This window comes from Pan troglodytes, chromosome 3 (assembly GCF_028858775.2).
Source record: "Pan troglodytes isolate AG18354 chromosome 3, NHGRI_mPanTro3-v2.0_pri, whole genome shotgun sequence".
NCBI classification, from domain to species: domain Eukaryota; kingdom Metazoa; phylum Chordata; class Mammalia; order Primates; family Hominidae; genus Pan; species Pan troglodytes.
The window spans coordinates 132,541,434-132,558,815 of NC_072401.2; the positions used below are offsets into that span (position 1 = coordinate 132,541,434).

General features: G+C 35.9%; 1 long non-coding RNA gene across 1 annotated transcript in view; it reads left to right on the forward strand.

Annotated features, from left to right (window-relative positions):
- Positions 1-12,252: 12,252 nt before the first annotated feature.
- The window catches only part of LOC129143769 (uncharacterized), a 150,770-nt gene continuing 145,640 nt past the window's right edge, over positions 12,253-17,382 (forward strand). Inside the window, exon 1 of the long non-coding RNA XR_008547613.1 lies at positions 12,253-12,971. This is a non-coding gene — a long non-coding RNA (uncharacterized LOC129143769). The remainder of the gene's footprint in view (positions 12,972-17,382) is intronic.

A 17,382-nucleotide genomic window follows, 5' to 3' on the forward strand; every position in this document is an offset into this window, starting at 1 on the left:
AAAATAATTGCTGCTGACAAGACCAATAGGTGCTAAAATTACTGGACAAAAAGTATCATGGAAAAGAAGATACTTATATTCTTTCAAAATGTCCCTTTACATCTCAAATTATCAAACACTAATTACAAAGAGACAACATAACTTCATGGTGGAGAAACTGGACAAGCACCACCCCAAAGTTAGTATTACCAGAAATAAGATATTAGGATGACATCATACAACACCTGACATGATTCACTGAGAAAGGCACAATAGGGCTTCTGTGGTAATCTTGCCCCCAAAAAAGAAAAAAACCATCAATTTCATTGTGAGAAAACATCACACAAAACCCAGTTTACGGGGAAAATGGCTGATGGCTGGCCGATGCTATTCAAAAGTGCCAAAGTCTTGAAACAGCAGGAAAAATCAGTAGATTAATTAGTAGTATTTTTTTCAATGTAACCTTTCTTCTTATTATTATTTTTGTTTGTTTGTTTGTTTATTTGAATCAGGGTCTTGCTCTTTCATATAGACTAAAGTGCAGTAGAGTGATCATGGCTCAAGCAGCCTCTAGCTCCCAGGCCAAAGTGACCCTTCCACCTCAGCCTCCTGAGTATCTGGGACTGCAGGCTTGTGCCACCATGTCTGGCTAACATTTTATTTTTTGTCAGTAGGGTTCTCACTATGTTGCCCAGGCTGACCTTCCTTCTTTCAGTAACCTTATGCGGTTATGGAAGATGTTAACATTAAAAGAAGCTGAATAAAGAATACTTTCCCTATACTTTTTGCAACTTTTCTGAGGTTCCAAACTGTTTCAAAATAAAAAGTTTAAAACTGTTGTGAGAACATATTAATAAATTAAAATACTTTCTTGAATAGTATCTTTTTTATGGAGACAAGCTTATTTTAATCTAATGTATACAAAGTGACTTAAGATATATGTATTAAAGATAAAATAAATTCGGTACTATATACCTACAATAAAATTAGTTTTCTGAGGGCAAAGTTTTTGTCAGGCTGGGTGTGGTGTTTCATGCCTGTGGTCCCAGCACTTTGGGTGGCTGAAGTGGGAGGACTGCTTGAGCCTGGGAGGTGGAGGCTATAGTGAGCCTAGATCACTCCACTGCACTCCAGCCTGGGCAACAGAACCTGTCTCAAAAAAAAAAAATTGTCAGGTTTGTTCATCATTGAATCTATGGAAAGCACAATACTTTTCGTACATTCAGTATAATACTTTCCATACATTAGGCCTTAAATAAAAACTTGCCAATTAACTGACTAAATAAATGAGTGTCTTTCCCCAAGGCAAAATAATTACAATATTCCTTTGGAAATTTTGCAAGCCTTCTAAAGGATAAGGCAGTGTTGCCTTCTTCTCTCCCCCTCGTGGGCACACACTCCATTACTCTCATGCTTAGGTAAGGAGAATTCTCAGGGATACAGCTGATTTGTTTTCTTATTTTGAGAAATAATGCATTTATGTGATGGAATGATCCTTTCCAAAATGGACCACAGAATTTTAGGAAAGTTACAAAAAACAGTGTTCACCTCTCATTTTTTAAATAGTAGCTGCTGAATTAAAGATTAACAACAACAAAAATGAACAAACGTATATTGAGAATATAATGAAATCTAGTTGTATGATGAGAGAGGAAATTGAGGAAAAGCAAGAAGTAATAATAAGTTTTTACTAAAGACTGAGGCTGATCTTCTGTGTTCCAAATATTAGTTATACAGCCAATACAAACATGGGGACTCGATTACTTCAACGGGGAGAGAAGGTAAGTCGCTGCAAATGGGAAATACAAATATACTTGGTGAGGATGAAACGTTAGTGGAAAAAACTGCAAAGGAAGGATGAAAAGCGCATAGGTTGGAGAATTTTAGAAGTACATATTTAATGGTTCCCTGAAATCTGCAGGTGTTCCCTCTTCCCCCAGATAGTCGATGAGACCTCTCACCCCTGTTATAATTAGAAAAAGCAACGAAGTTGGACTAAAGGAACAATTTCAGATTTCCACAACACTTACATACACACAAACACACACACACATGCACACACAGACCACACATTATTTTTCAGTTTTGAAACATTTATTCCTGCAGTAAAATTTTTTTAAACTTCATTTTGGTCATGATTTGATGTATATTCACTTTAAGAAAAGGTTGGTGTCCCCCCCTTCATTTTAGCTGAGGGCATCTTTCTGTATTAGCCGATATATATGTGTGCCATATTATTTATAATAGCCACATCTTTCTATATTGTTTGACTCTAATATTATTTATTTAATAAGGAACCTGAAATCTTATGAGAAACTGAAATATTATGAGACCAATCCTGATAAATTGTTGGAAGCTATCTTTCTGTGGAGTCTGTTCACCTGTAACACGTTTCTATAATAAAAATTAGTTCACAAGCAACTAATATATAGAATGATATCAGTATAATGTAATTATGAACTTCAGCAGAGGAAGGCAAATTTATTCATCAACTTAGCTGCTGCACTGGCATCAGTGAACATGTTAGTTCAATTTTGAGAAAAATAAGAGCAACCACCTGTACTAGGATTTTCTCCCCAGAAAGGTACACTGTGAGTGTGGAGTGGTTATCTGTTCCTTCTAGGTTGCCTTGAATCCCACAGAGAAGATCTGGGTGGTAGTGGGTGCAGATAGCAACAGAGATTTAACACAGCTTTTGGTATACATTCTTACTGTTCATTAAATCCTCTGGTTTAAAAATTGCATAGATTTTGCATGGATGCCTCCATTTTCCCATTAATTTTACTTATTATTTCTCATTATTTGTACTTATTAATCTCAGTATCTGATTTTATAAAGCACGAGCTTTTCCAAGAATGCATAATATTATTTCCAAAGAGAAACTCCTAATGTACCATATTCTATTAAATATTGTAAGTGTGTCAAATAGCAAATGAACACAAACTCTTTCCCAATGTAAAATATTACTTTTACAGATTTGAAACTCTTAGCCTCTATTTGGTAATTGAGTCTGAACTATTCTGAATTAAAGGTGTCTTTTCACTTACAAGGTGATATTCCTTACCATCTCAATAAACAAAGATTCAAATCTATTAATAGTGAAACATCCAGTTCATTGTGATTACCTCCAACATTTTTCTCTTACTCTGATTATTGCTTTCTAAATGTTTCTGTCTTAGTACTTAATACTTCAGTAGTACTAAAACAACTCTAACTTGTGGGGGAGCATTTGTATCCAGAGTCTCAGAGAAAGTCTAGGATCCTCTGCCCTCTTCTTACTTTTTTCTCCATCAGCAAACATTATTTTAGGATAGAAAAAAATAAAATCTCCATTTAAATAGTCCATAGATCTTTCAATGTCAGTATATCCACATTGAAACTCATAGTCTTTGTCCCGAAACATGATTCTTTTCTATTTATTTATTTGATCATTAGCAACTAACTCATCCAATAAATACCGTGGAGTCTTTGTCATGTTGTCAATATTGCACTGGGTGCTGTTGAGAAACGGTTTGCTAAGCATTGTTTCCTATGCCTTCACAAATTTGCAGTCTGGTAGAAGATGCCTCCTCTGAGGAATCTGACATTTGAGCTGAGACTTGAAGGATGAGTAAATATTAACTAGGTGAAGGCAGGAACAGAAGAGAATTAACTCCTGGCATCCTGCCAAGCAGGAGCTGAGGTAGAACCAATTACAGTATGCCAGAAGAAATGAAAGGTGGCTAGTGTCCCTGGAGTGCCAGGTGTAAGGGAAAGAGTGCCACTGGGCAATCATGGAGACATGAACACAGATGCCCAGAACCTTAGTAGGGATCAGTAGGCAATATCAGTGAAGTTTAATTTCATAATTAACTGTTACTGTATGCTTGTGAAGAGTCAATTATTATGTAAATTTTTTCACATTGTTTTTAATCCATATATGTGCCAACACTCTGAGAGACATAAAATTATTATCACCATTTATACAGCCGGAAACCAAGGGAGGTTAGGTATTTTAGACTGATTTTAGACTGCATATATTCTAATTAAGAAAGCTCAATTTGAAAGTACAGGGAATCCAAATTAGAGTACTTTTTTTTTTTTTTTTTTTGAGACAGAGTCAAGCTCTGTTGCTCAGGCTGGAGTGCAGTGGCGTGACCTCAGCTGACTGCAACCTCTGCCTCTGGGGTCCAGGCAATTCTCCTGCCTCAGCCTCCTGAGTAGCTGGGATTACAGGCACATGCCACCATGCCTGGCTAATTTTTGTATTTTTAGTAGTGACGGGGTTTCACCATATTGGTCAGGCTGGTCTCAAACTCCTGACCTCGTTATCCACCTGCCTCAGAATCCCAAAGTGCTGGAATTACAGGCGTGAGCCACCGTGCCTGGACAGAACACTTATTCTTTTAGCCACTAGCATCCATCTTCATTGTCTTGGCAATGGAAACCCATGATAGAATTTTAGGCAGAGGAGTAGGAGTAATCCTCATACCCTGTTCCCCTCTGTCAGTTTACCAGCACCTTTATACTTAAAAGCAGCATCTCCTCCTCCTTACTCAGAATCTTAGTGGTTTTAACTACAAAACATAGCTCTAATTCACCATCTTGGGCTAAATCCATGGAAACTATAGTTGGCTTTGTGTCTGACCTATTATGTGTTTCTAATGCCTTCCATTACAACCAACATATCCAATATTATTGTCCTAGTCTAAACTCTTCTCCATCAGCAGTGCGAATCATCTCCTTCAGTAGCAAGGCTGATTATGTCAAATCATACTTAAACACCGTAAGCTCCTTTCCATTGCACGTAGAATAAAATCTTCATCCTTCACTCTCTTAGAATCTCTGTAGGATCCGTTCATTGACTCTGACTTCAGCCCAATTTTCTGCCAATCTCCCTTTCACTCATTAAGCTCCAGAGATATCAGTCTTGTCTCCATTTTTCAAACATCAAGCATGTTCCCAATTTATCGTCATAGACCATGCTCTGTCTTTACTAAAAGGCTACCTCTCCGTGCCCACCACATTTTCCTACTGGCACTCATTCATCTATCAGGTCTCAACACACAATTATTTCTCCAAGGACATATTGTGTTATATTCTGGGCTAGGTTAAGATTTACTTTTTCTTACAAATTTCTGTTTTGTTTTGTCTGTTTTATCCTCACAAACTAATTACTTGAACACAATTTTTACTAAATGGTTTTTGTATAATTAATTATCCAATGACTGGCTTCCTTTGCATTTGTTTCTTGCCAAGTTTCCATGAGAACAGGGGTTACATATCAGTTTTGATAACTATTTTATCAGCATTGTATAGCACACTCGTGGACACCAAGATCCATATTTGCAAACTAGACGTGGTTATTAATTCTATCCTGTATTTGGCAATAATAGGAGATTGAGCTTCAAATGTGAATTCTATAAATTCTGTGCAACACTTGCCTCACTGTGCGAGAAAGCTATGTGTTCTATCTAAAAGTAAAAACAGTTTAAATGTCAGAATAAAACTACCAAGTTTTCACACATGAACTCTCTGCCCTACTTGTGTTTGCAGTTAAATGTTGAAAACTGGTTACAAACTATGAAAATCATATTAGTATAGCTGGATGGGGTGAATAGGAGAAAGTGCTTCAGACTAGCAATTGCTATGTCTGCTATTAAGGATTATTTTTTTAAAATCTTTCAAATGTAATTAAAATCATATTGTATAACAGAAGGCCCATGACCCAAAGGAAAATAAAATGGTGACATCGACTATTTACAGATGATGTTACAATGTGGTAAGAAATATCATATAAATTAAGAACAATGAATATCCAGTTTTCCAAAAGTTAAAGGAAAATTTTTAAAGAGCTAATGTTTTCTTAGGTCTGAAAAATATGTATGCATGAGAAACAGGAAGGTTTGCTCTTGAAATTATTATTCCTCCCCTCATTTATTGCCTGTTCTAAAATGGCACCAGGTCAAAACAATGAGACAATTTGCTGATAGTATCGCTATAAATACATAGATTTATTGATGGAATTATGACACTGCAGAAGCTTTTCAATTAGTATTAGAGTCATTAACTAGGCAGGAAATATATGGATAGTGGCACTTTTTTCAATTATACTTATAAAGATGTATTACTGCAGATAAGAAGAAGTAATAGAAACACTTGTATATAACAGTGTTTAAATGAAATACCAATAAAATGCTGTTTTTTTTCCTCTCAAACAATGTAGCTGATAGCATTTTGCTACTCCCACAACTTTAAACCTTGAGGATTGGATCTGTTCCCTGAGTGTTCTTGGCTTCCTGCAAGTCATTGAGTTTAGTGGTATTAACAAAGTCATGTAAAATTCTTTGTGCCAGTTTTTCATAGCTTGTTATTTCATATTATTCAAATATCTGCTCAAATATCAGTTCATCAAAGAAACTTTCTCTTACTAGCCTAGCCTACCAAAAATGTCCACAACTTTATGAATACTACTTACTCACTGTTCCGCTGTTTGAACTCTTAGGGGTAAACGTATCCAGGTTTGTGGAATTTAGCAACTCTTACCTTTGACACATTGTGAGGTAAGCGTTACAGAGAATTCAAATTACTTGCTTTCATTATAGCATGCTAACTATAATGGGGTGACTCAATAGCCCACATATACTGCTTATTAACAACTGGTAATAAAAGAAATCTCAGTAAAATCAGCAGAGTGTTTTTTCATATACAAAGAATATAATAATAGTGGTAATAATAAAGATATATAAACAGACACAATAAAACAAAAAACTAAAACCAAATGTCCCCAGACCTTGGCAAATAAAACCGTAAATACAGGCAGATTGTAAAGATCCAAAAGGTATTCCAATAAATTAGGCAATGCTGGGCTACCACAACTCATAGACTCAAGTACATAGTGGTTCAACATAATAGAAGAGTAGATCATCTAACAGTCCAGGGTAATTGGTGAGGGGATGAGAGCATATTTTCCACAGTCATTCAGGGACCCATGCTGAGGACCACTGTGCCATCTTCAATTGTAAGGCTAGTCCAGGCCACCAGGTGATTATTCTGTTGCCAGAATCAACCAGAGGAGGAAAAGGACAGGCCTAGAAGAAGCATGCATTATTTTTGTTCTCCTTCCATTGACCTGAATTCAGTCATATCATCACAGCTAAATGTAAAGAATTCTAACAAATTTGGCTCAGTTGTCTTCCCAGGGAAAAGAAACAGAGATTTTTATGGTCAATGAGCAGACTCTGCCACAGTAGCACAGATTGTTGGTATGTTGGTGATAGTTTGTACAAAATCTTCTGTAACTCAGAATATGTTCTGCAAAACTCCATATTCTCTAAAATTAGTAGGATGAATACCTATTCCAGGTTGTTTGAGGTAGTACTAAACATGCTTTCCCCAGAAACTATCCAGTTATTATCCCCTTTCCCTTTAAAAAATGCCCAGGTTAATTTTGTGAATTATATGGCAAACTTACTTATGAGAAAATAATAGAATTAGCACAGCCCACTCAAAATCTCGGCCCTGATAAACAAGAACAGTCATTAAAAAAAAAAAAAATGCCAGCACAGTTACATTTCCACTAACGTTAGTAGCCAGCATTATAATCAGTCTATCCATTGAAGCCTTAGTCCTTGGGTCTCATGTTTCTCTTTTAGTTAATATTTGGCTTCATGTAATCTGATATACACTCTTTCTGTGTGGTTATTTAATAATTCAAAACTAAAATTAAAAATTTACCCTCAAGCTATGATTATCAAAATCCTTTAGCTATACTTACTGCCATCTATACCAAGGATTTATTAAATAGTATAATGGACATTTGTAAATATTTTTCACTTCAAGGATGAGTAATAAGTAAGATGTGAATCAGTAAAAGTATTGGGAAGTCACTTCCGTGATTATGCAAAGTAGAGAAAACAAAGGATCCCACGTAAATAGGTCCTCATGCCTGTAATTCCTATGGGTTATGCGCTGACACTGATTAGAAGAAGGTTCATCAAATTTTGCTGCTAGAGTATTGTTACTTGTGACTCATATCAACCTTCAAGATTTGGGGAAGACACAACGTTTGGAATTCATTGAGCCTCTATAATCGCTTTATAATTTTTTTTTACCTAAATGACAATAACATTTCCCAGCACAGCAGAATTTATTCTGAGAGTTGTTTTCATTATAACATATCATCTGACAGTAGGGAGACTGATAACGCTTGCACATGTCCTACAACTGAAGAATTACTACAAAAAGACATCTAATGATTGTGAATGACCATACTTACATCAGTTTCCAATAGAAAGTTCATCAGTATCGGGCCAGGCATGGTGGCTCACGCCTGTAATCCCAGCACTTTGGGAGGCAGAGGCGGGTGGATCACCTGAGGACAGAAGTTCAAGACCAGCCTGCTCAACATGGTGAAACCTCGTCTCTAATAAATATATAAAAATTAGCCAGGCGTGGTGGCAGGCACCTGTAGTCCCAGCTACTCAGGAGGCTGAGGCAGGGGAATGGTGTGAACCCAGAAAGTGGAGCTTGCAGTGAGCCGAGATCAGGCCACTGCACTCCAGCCTGGGCGACAGAGTGAGACTCCGTCTCAAAAAAAAGAAAAAGTTTGTCAGTATCTTGTTTTGACAAAATTTATAGTGTAAGTTTGGCAGTAAGTGGCTGAGCCCATTTGAGAGAAAAAGCATTTTTTTTTTAACCTTGATGTTGAACTTCTCAAGGATGCTGACAGCAAATGGTCAGTCAACAAATAAAGTACGTCAGACACAAAAACCTTTAATGTATGAGTACATACTAGAAAGAGAAAGGTAATTGTGTAAGTGAAAATATAAATATTAAGGTGGTGGAGGTTTTGTTTGTTTTCTCCATGAAAGCTGCACTTAATTGAAAGAAAAGTAGAAGAAATTTAAAAGATACAAATCCTATCACCTAACCCTATGAATGGTGGAGTATAAGAAAATTAAGAGGTATCATAAAAGAACATCTTTTGAGGCTAGGGCACAAAATGTGTATATTTCAAAGGGATTTTGCTGCAATAAGTGAATATGCTGAGCACAGTGTTGTATCTTGGGGCACACAGTGGTATTTAACGGTGAGTGTGTGGAAAAGAGATGAGATCTGGGTCACAGCCAAGGGAACATAAAGTAATAGTAAGTAAAGTGCAGCACAGCCATGATAGAAAGTAGTATGCATTCCATTGACTATATGCATGATTATAGGTGTTATCTAGGCACTGTGTTTAAAATGATAATCTAAAATGTTTGTTTTAAATTGCAGTACAAGAGGAATATGTAATACTTCAATATATCGTCAAGGTAATTATTGCGTAAAATAATGATAGTAAAATGGATTTATTTAACATATGAATTAAATAAGATAATAGTGAGGCAGTAAAATAGGTTCTGGGGGCAGGGGACATGAGGCCAATTCACATTTCAGCTGTAACAGGAAATATCCTCTCCATAGGGTGTACACCGTCAATAACTTTGTAAATTTACTTCATCCTCTCCATTTGCATAGGGTGTACCAGAAGTAACCAATGGAATCCTCTAGGAGGTATTAAAACTCCCAAAAATTCTGTAACGGGACCTTTGAACCCATATGTTCAGGCCCACTTGCACATTGTGGAGTGTACTTTCATTTTCAATAAAACTCTTCATTCCTTCCTCGCTTTGTTTGTGCGTTTTGTCCAAGTCTTTGTTCAAGACGCCAAGAACCTGGACATCCTTCATTATTAACAATAGTACAAGATGAAAGCTATATTTAATTGATCTTAAAGGAGGTATTCCAATGAATCAAGTTAGGGCAACACTCAAGTCAGAACAAATATCCAGGGTATTCTTTTGGTGAGTGATTAATAAGTGTAGTTTGGATGTATTTAAGCTGAAGGATCTTGTTGAGGATGGTGGGTAATGAATTTAGCAAAATAAGTGTGACTTATTTGCCTGACAGTGGTTTTCACAATAAGTTTTGGGCAGAATGTGGAAATGAATTTTTCCTTCAGCAATATCAAAATGGTATATTTCCAGGTATTTATAATCTTATTTAGGGGCAGGAGTGGAACACTTTTACTCCTGTAGACTCCATGCTCTTCTTTTTTAAATATTTATTTAATTTTAAAAATAATTGACACAATAATTGCACATATTTATCAGGTACAATGTGATACTTCAATGCATGTATATATTATATAATGGTTAAATTAGGGTGATCACCATATCCATCACGTTTAAAATGTATCATTCCTTGTAATGACAACATTCAAAATCTTTACTAAACCAATTTTACTTTGCTTGTGTAGACACAACGTGAAAATGACATATTATCTCTTTTTACGTGTTTCTGTACTCAACTTGCTAGTATTTTTTTTAGATTTCTAGAATCTATATTTGTGAATGAGATTAACCTGTGATTTTCTTTCCTCATACTGTACCTGGCTTGTTTTGTTATCAAAACATAAAATGTGTTGGTAGTTTTTCCTATTGTTAATCTGCCGGCCAGCGTAATTATTTATATAAGATTAGTGTTTGGATTTATTTGAAATAGTATCATAAGTGCCTTAGCCTATTTTTATTTTAGTAAAAACATTTTAATTTACATTTAAGGACAGGTTCATGTCAGGTTATTTCTTTTGCAGTTTGAGTAGGTAATAAATATTTTCTATGTATGTATAGAGAGATGACATAACAAGTTAAATATATATGTATGATTTACTCCAAAATATCAAGCTTATTAAAATAAAAGTTTTTACAAATATTATATCTTATTACTGTTTAGTATCTTCAGACTCTATGTCTATATTCTTTTACAATATCTAATATTGTTTATTAAGCCATATATACACACACACATATGTATGTCAATCATGGTGACTTATTTCCCTATGTGTTTCACAATATGTATGTGTGTGTGTGTATATATGCATATGTGTGTTTGTCTATGTATGTATAAAATGTATAGCTCAGTCAAAACAGTACTTAAAAGGAGCATTTATATTTGAAATTATATTTTTAAATAAAAGCTAATAAAATATGTCTACATAGCTATATTAATAAAATATATTAAATAATATATACACACACAAATATATCTTTTTCTTAATATTGACAAATATTTGTATAGTTTATTCATCTTTTAGGTACCACTGTTTTAACTTGCTTGCTCTTCTCATATAAAATTATTCTGGCATGATTTTCAGCTCTTTATTTTTATTATTTTCGTTATTGTATTATTTTTGGTTTTATTATACTGTTCTTTCTAACTTCCTGTTAAATATTTGGCTCATTTAGTGTGAGCCACTCTAATTTTCTTTTATATCATTTCAAATATAAGTGCTCCTTTAAATGCTCCTTTAGTACTGTTTTGGCTGAGCTATGTATTTTATACTTATATAGATGAACACACATATATACGCACACTTATATAGATGAACACACATATATACGCACACACACATATACATACACATATACATATACATACACACATACACATATATACACATGTATATAAACACATACACACATGTGTGTATCCTTAACAGGCCAAGCTATTTCTATTCTATACAGTAAGATTTCTAAAGTAATCAGTTGCTTAAAATGTATTTTCGATGTATGTTTATGTTCATATACTTTTCAAGCTATATGTAATTGATTCTAATTTAATTGTACTGTGATAAAAATGGCATATATGGCACTGTTCCTTTTATTTATTTTTTGAGGCTAGATCATGTTCACTTTTCGTAAGTTATCAAAATGTTTTTGAAAATGCCATCTATTTCCCAATGTCATGATGCAATGTACCATATATTTTTATTAAATCAAACTTACTCGCTTTTTATCATTCAGGTCATCTAGATACTTTTGAGAGGTGACAACGCGCTAGCAGCCCTTGCTCGCTCTCTGCTCCTCCTCGGCCTCGGCGTCCGCTCTGGCCGCGCTGGAGGAGCCCTTCAGCCCGCCGCTGCGCTGTGGGGGCCTCTCTCTGGGGCTGGCAGAGGCCGGAGCCACCGGCTCTCTCTGCTGGCGGGGAGGTGTGGAGGAGGAGGCGCGGGCGGGAGCCGAGGCTGCGCCGGTGGCGCTCCCGCCGGCGCGGGTTCCTGGTGGGCGCAGGCTCAGCGGGCCCCCTACTCTGCGCGGCCAGCCAGCGCCTGCTCAGGGGAGGAGCTCACTCTGGGCTGCTGGAGTGCCCTGGGCTAGGTGCCGCGAAGTCCAGCAGGGAGTGCCATTGAGAGGTGAAGCCGGCTGGGTCCGGTGGTGACTTGCAGAACTTTTCTGTCTAGCTAAAGGACTGTAAACGCAGCGCTCTGTGTCTAGCTAGAGGTTTGTAAACACACCAATCAGCACTCTGTCAAAACGCACCAATCAGCTCTCTGTAAAATGGACCAGTCAGCTCTCTGTAACATGGACAATCAGCAGGATGTGGGTGGGGCCAGATAAGGGAAGCAGGCCTCCAAAGCCAGCAATGGCAACCCACTTGGGTCCCTTTCAATGCTGTGGAAGCGTTGTTCTTTCACTCTTCTCAATAAATCTTGCTGCTGCTCACTCTTTGGGTCTGCCCCGCTGTTATGAGCGGTAACACTCACAGCCAGGGTCTGCAGTTTCATTCCTGAAGCCAGCAAGACCACAAACCCACAGGGCGGGACAAACAACTCCGGACGGGAGGAATGAACAACTCTGGACGCGCCACTTCTGTGAACTTTTATGAACTCTAACACTCACCGCAAAGGTCTGCAGCTTCACCCCTGAGGCCAGGGAGACCACGAACCCACCGGAAGGAATGAACAACTCCAGACGCACTGCCTTTAAGAGCTGTAACACTTACCACGGCTGTCTGCAGCTTCACTCCTGAAGTCAGCGAGACCACAAACCCAACAGAAGGAAGAAACTCCCGACACATCTGAACATCTGAAGGAACAAACTCTGGACACACCATCTTTAAGAACTGTAACACTCACCGTGAGGGTCCACCGCTTCATTCTTGAAGTCAGCCAGACCAAGAACCCACCAATTCCGGTACGTAAAAAAAGCTTGTGCCAGACTGTAAATTAAACCACTGCCTCTTTCATGGAGAATGTCTTAAAATTAACCAAAAGAAAAAAATTGTAACAGATAAAAGTGTGCTTAGTGAGAGAGAGTTCGTTTACATTCTAGCCCAAGCTCCAGAACTTGTTGCAGATTTATAAAGGTTTGGAGAAAGCATTGAGCGTGGTCCACTCAGTACAGATCATACTTTGAGGATTACTTGGGCAAGTTAGATTTTGCTAACAAACATCCCCAACCTGATGTCTACAACAAGGACATGAAGTAATTTAGGGAATAGTAGCCTCCATTTCGTGTCATCCTCACTCAGGGATCCAACTTTGGAAGATTTCACTATGGGAAACAATGAGATGGGAAAAAATAGAAAGTAGTGAGTCATGTACTGGGCCATGAAGGCTTTTCTTCAGCAGGGACTCTGCTCTTTTCATGGACTTGCAGTAAATAACACAAACGTGTTTAACTTCAGGGAAGCAGGAGAGAGAACTATAGATATTTAGTGACTAACATGAATTACCTTCATGAATGTCATGTTTTTGTAATAGCCAATGGCTATGTATTTTTTATCTTTCCATTATTGAAGAATATTAAAATCTCCCAATATTAGTACAGTTCTCTATCCAAAACTGTGGGTTTTGAATGTATACATTTTTCGGACCCTGTATTTGGTGCATCCAAACATAGAATCTGGATAGTTATAAGTGCATACTATGTAGTAAACCTATTTAATTCAAGCATAAATTTTGCTTTAAAATAATGCGTATTGACATGACTACTCCAGAATTATTATGGTTATTATTTGTCTGCTACGTATTTTATATTGTTCTCATATTGTTCCATAAGACTTTGAATTTTGCTGAGGTTTCACATTTTAAGTGTAAAAGTAAATTTAGATGGATTCATTTATTAATAAATAAATGGATTGGATTAATACATCCATTGGATTATTAATAAATCCATTGGATTAATAAATAAATGGATTCAATTTAGATGGATTCATTTATTAATAAAATGTAATGTCACAAGACTTTCTTTTAGTTTGTGTAGTTGGTACTTTTTCATTTTTACTAATTTCCCCTGTTTTTAATTTATTTCCGATATCTTATTTTACAACTTGTATATTTTAAACATCTTTACATTTGCATTCCCCTTATCTTTTAAAATATTTTTCTGATTTTAATTCCTTCTTTCTCTTACTTGAAACATTAACAATTTCAATATTAATTAACCAACGTCTTACACTCCTCTTGGCCAGATTTCAGAACAATTTAGATAACCTACTAAACATACAAGTTTTCCTAGTCTACTACTTTAGTTTAAACTTTGTCCTATTAGATATGTTATTATGTTAGGCAGTTATTGTTTATTTGGATTTACCAATGTCATTACTCTTCGTTAAAGCACAGCTTTTCTATTTGAAATCTTTTCCCTCTGCACCCAGAAACTACTTCAGAAAATGTTCTCTTTTAAATGGGTCTTGTGTATGTATCTGTGTAGTAGACTTTTACATTTTGTGTAAAAGATGTCTTTCATTCACATTATGTTTTTTGTAGGTATTTTCATACTTTTTTTTTTATTTTCTATGTGTTTACTATTTAAGACTATATTTAAACTTCTTAACTCATTTCTTTTCCTGAACCTGATAATTATTGTTTTCCAACAGTTGTAGAGAATTATCAGAGAATTATCATCAGTTGTCTCCTCCAACAATGCCTCTCATTTTCTAATAATTTCTAATAATTTTATTTTATATATATGTGTGTGTGTGTGTGTGTGTGTGTGCGCGCACCTCATCTTTTTTTACCTGTGTCTCCTATGTCATGTTTTAAATATTTCATCTAGGTTTTTTTTTCCATAAACATTATGCATGAATTTTTCAGTTCTAATTTCTAGTTTGCTTATTTTTTATTAAAATATTCTTAATTCCTTAATCAGATCTTCATTGTTATTTGTTTTTGTAATTTATAAATCATACTTTTCTATTTTGGAAGTTTTTTTTTAATATTCATTTTACAAGTCTGATACCTAAAATATCTATGTTATGCTTTTGCCATTTCTTGTTTCTGCTGCTTCTCAATCATGGTGACTTATTTCCCTATGTGTTTCACAATTTCTGTTTTCTATCTGCTTATATCATTTAACCTGAGTTTTTCCGTATAAGTTTTGCTTAATGTCTGCAAGTTTTTTGTGGTTGCTATCAAATTGGATAAATTTTTAACTGTGTTTCTCACTTAAGATTTTTGATAATACTCAGACACCAAGAAATTGGATTGAAAGTTTGCATTTGGGGCAGATTATAATAACCAGTTCTTAGAGACAACTCTTTTTTTCTACTCAGTTTCCTTGCAGAGTGATGTTTATTTCTTGTTCCAAGTTATGATGCAGTCCAGCTCTTTGTGGAACCATCTGTGTGCTGCTATATTGTTTTGGATTCCTTAATGCAAAGCTGTCCTGGCCTTATTACTTTCTCTATATTTCATGAGTTCCTTGATAGGAAAACTCCAAGTGTCCAGCATTTTACAGCGACCCTTAGGATAAGGTTCATTGAAGGCGTTATTCATAACCTCTGAGTTTCTCATTTTATTTTAAAGCTCAGCATAGTCGTCATTTTCAAGGAAGCTGGTATTTGTGTTTTAAAATACGTTTTAGTCAGCACATTAATTATTTTTGCTGACGGAGTCATTCAGCTCATTTCATTTTTGTTTGCTATTAAATCCATGTCTGTGAATATCTACTGTTACACCAATGAGGTCATAAGATATTTGAAGGAATGGGTAGATCTTACATATCCTTTTACCTGTAAACAACATTAGATTTAGCTTTTCTCTCCAACCAATACCAATCCAATTCCTGTTACTCCCTCTCCCCAAATAACAATGTAACTACTTGTAGTTTTAAACAAGAGCCATGTTTTCCTTCATTATATTGCATGTGTTTCTGTCAACATGTCCATTGTTTTATCTAGAATACTATTCTTCCTTTGTTAATATAAAAATATACACATATATGTGTGTATATGTATATTTATATATTTACTGGATTCTTTGTGCCTAGTACTATCTAATTTATGAGATTACTATACAAATCTTAAACACATACAAAAAGACTTTGCCTTTCATTCTTCTAAGACTATGTTGAAAGAGATGGATATTTGGAAACAATCACACCGGTACCAAGAAGAGTATTAAAAAAGGAAAACGATTTTATATTGTGGGATGTAAGAAACTGTTGCAACAATCAATTTGTTGTTTCCCAGATCGAGATCAACCCTTCTATGTCCTGACTTTAATACAAGAGAAGGACCTTGTAAATATTTCTTCTTTGCCAACTGGTGCAACGTTAGGTCTTGGAAATGGAGGGCACCAGAAGAACACTGAACGAGGAAGGAACTTCTCTTTGTGGTTGTGATCATTTATTTTATGCTCCCATGGCAAAGTTGGCAGCAGCAGAGTATTCAAGCCAGGCTCCAGATTCCATGGAAGTTTTGTGTAGGAGACTCAAGGGCACCCAAATTGAAGAAAGTTTTAGCAGTGGCCTTGGAAGAGGATTCCCAGTGTGTTTCATCAGTGCGCAGCAGGCAGATTCTCTGAGAGATTTTCCATCACCCAGCAGGTGCCTTTCTAGGGAGGCTCATTGTCAACTTACTCAGTGGTTTCCTAGAGTTTTCCTTGTACCTGAGTGGGAAGTTTTCTACTTCTCTGTTTCAATCTATGACATCTCAGTAAACATCTTTGATATCTAGTAGGCCACACCATACCTTGTTTAATAAAGTTTGAATCTCATTTTTTTAAGTTTGTCTCTTTAGCATTTGTCCTTGATCCTAGAGGTTATAGATTATTCCTTACACTTGTTATGTCTGTATTCTTTAGCTTTGTCTATGCAGTTTTAGTAGTTAATTAGGTATAGCTAGTTAATAATTCTTCATATTAGATGCTTCTTATTCCATTTGCTGATACAATTTCTATCTCCTTGATGAAACTGCCCAACACAAAAAGGCACATGACAGCAGAGAGCTCTATTATGCTCCGGATGTGAAGCATAAATTAAAAAGATTACTCAATTGATCTTGTAGGATTTTCATTTTGGAGTAACAACATCCTACTTATCCTTATACCTGAAATTAATAAAATATGAGGATATAGAAATATATGTGTATATATATATGAAGTAATATATTTCAGCATATTAGGCATCGATCAATGGAAAACAGCAATCCTTGAAACACTGGGAACAAATCACACTCTACCTTAATCCCAGGTCACTTCAAAGCTATAGCACATGGAAGGGAAAACAAAGTGGAGCTTATTAGCTGCCCTGAGTTCACAAGATAACTCTGAGAACTCAGAGAAAGCCAAGTGGGTAGAATATGCAGGGCAAAGTATCAAAG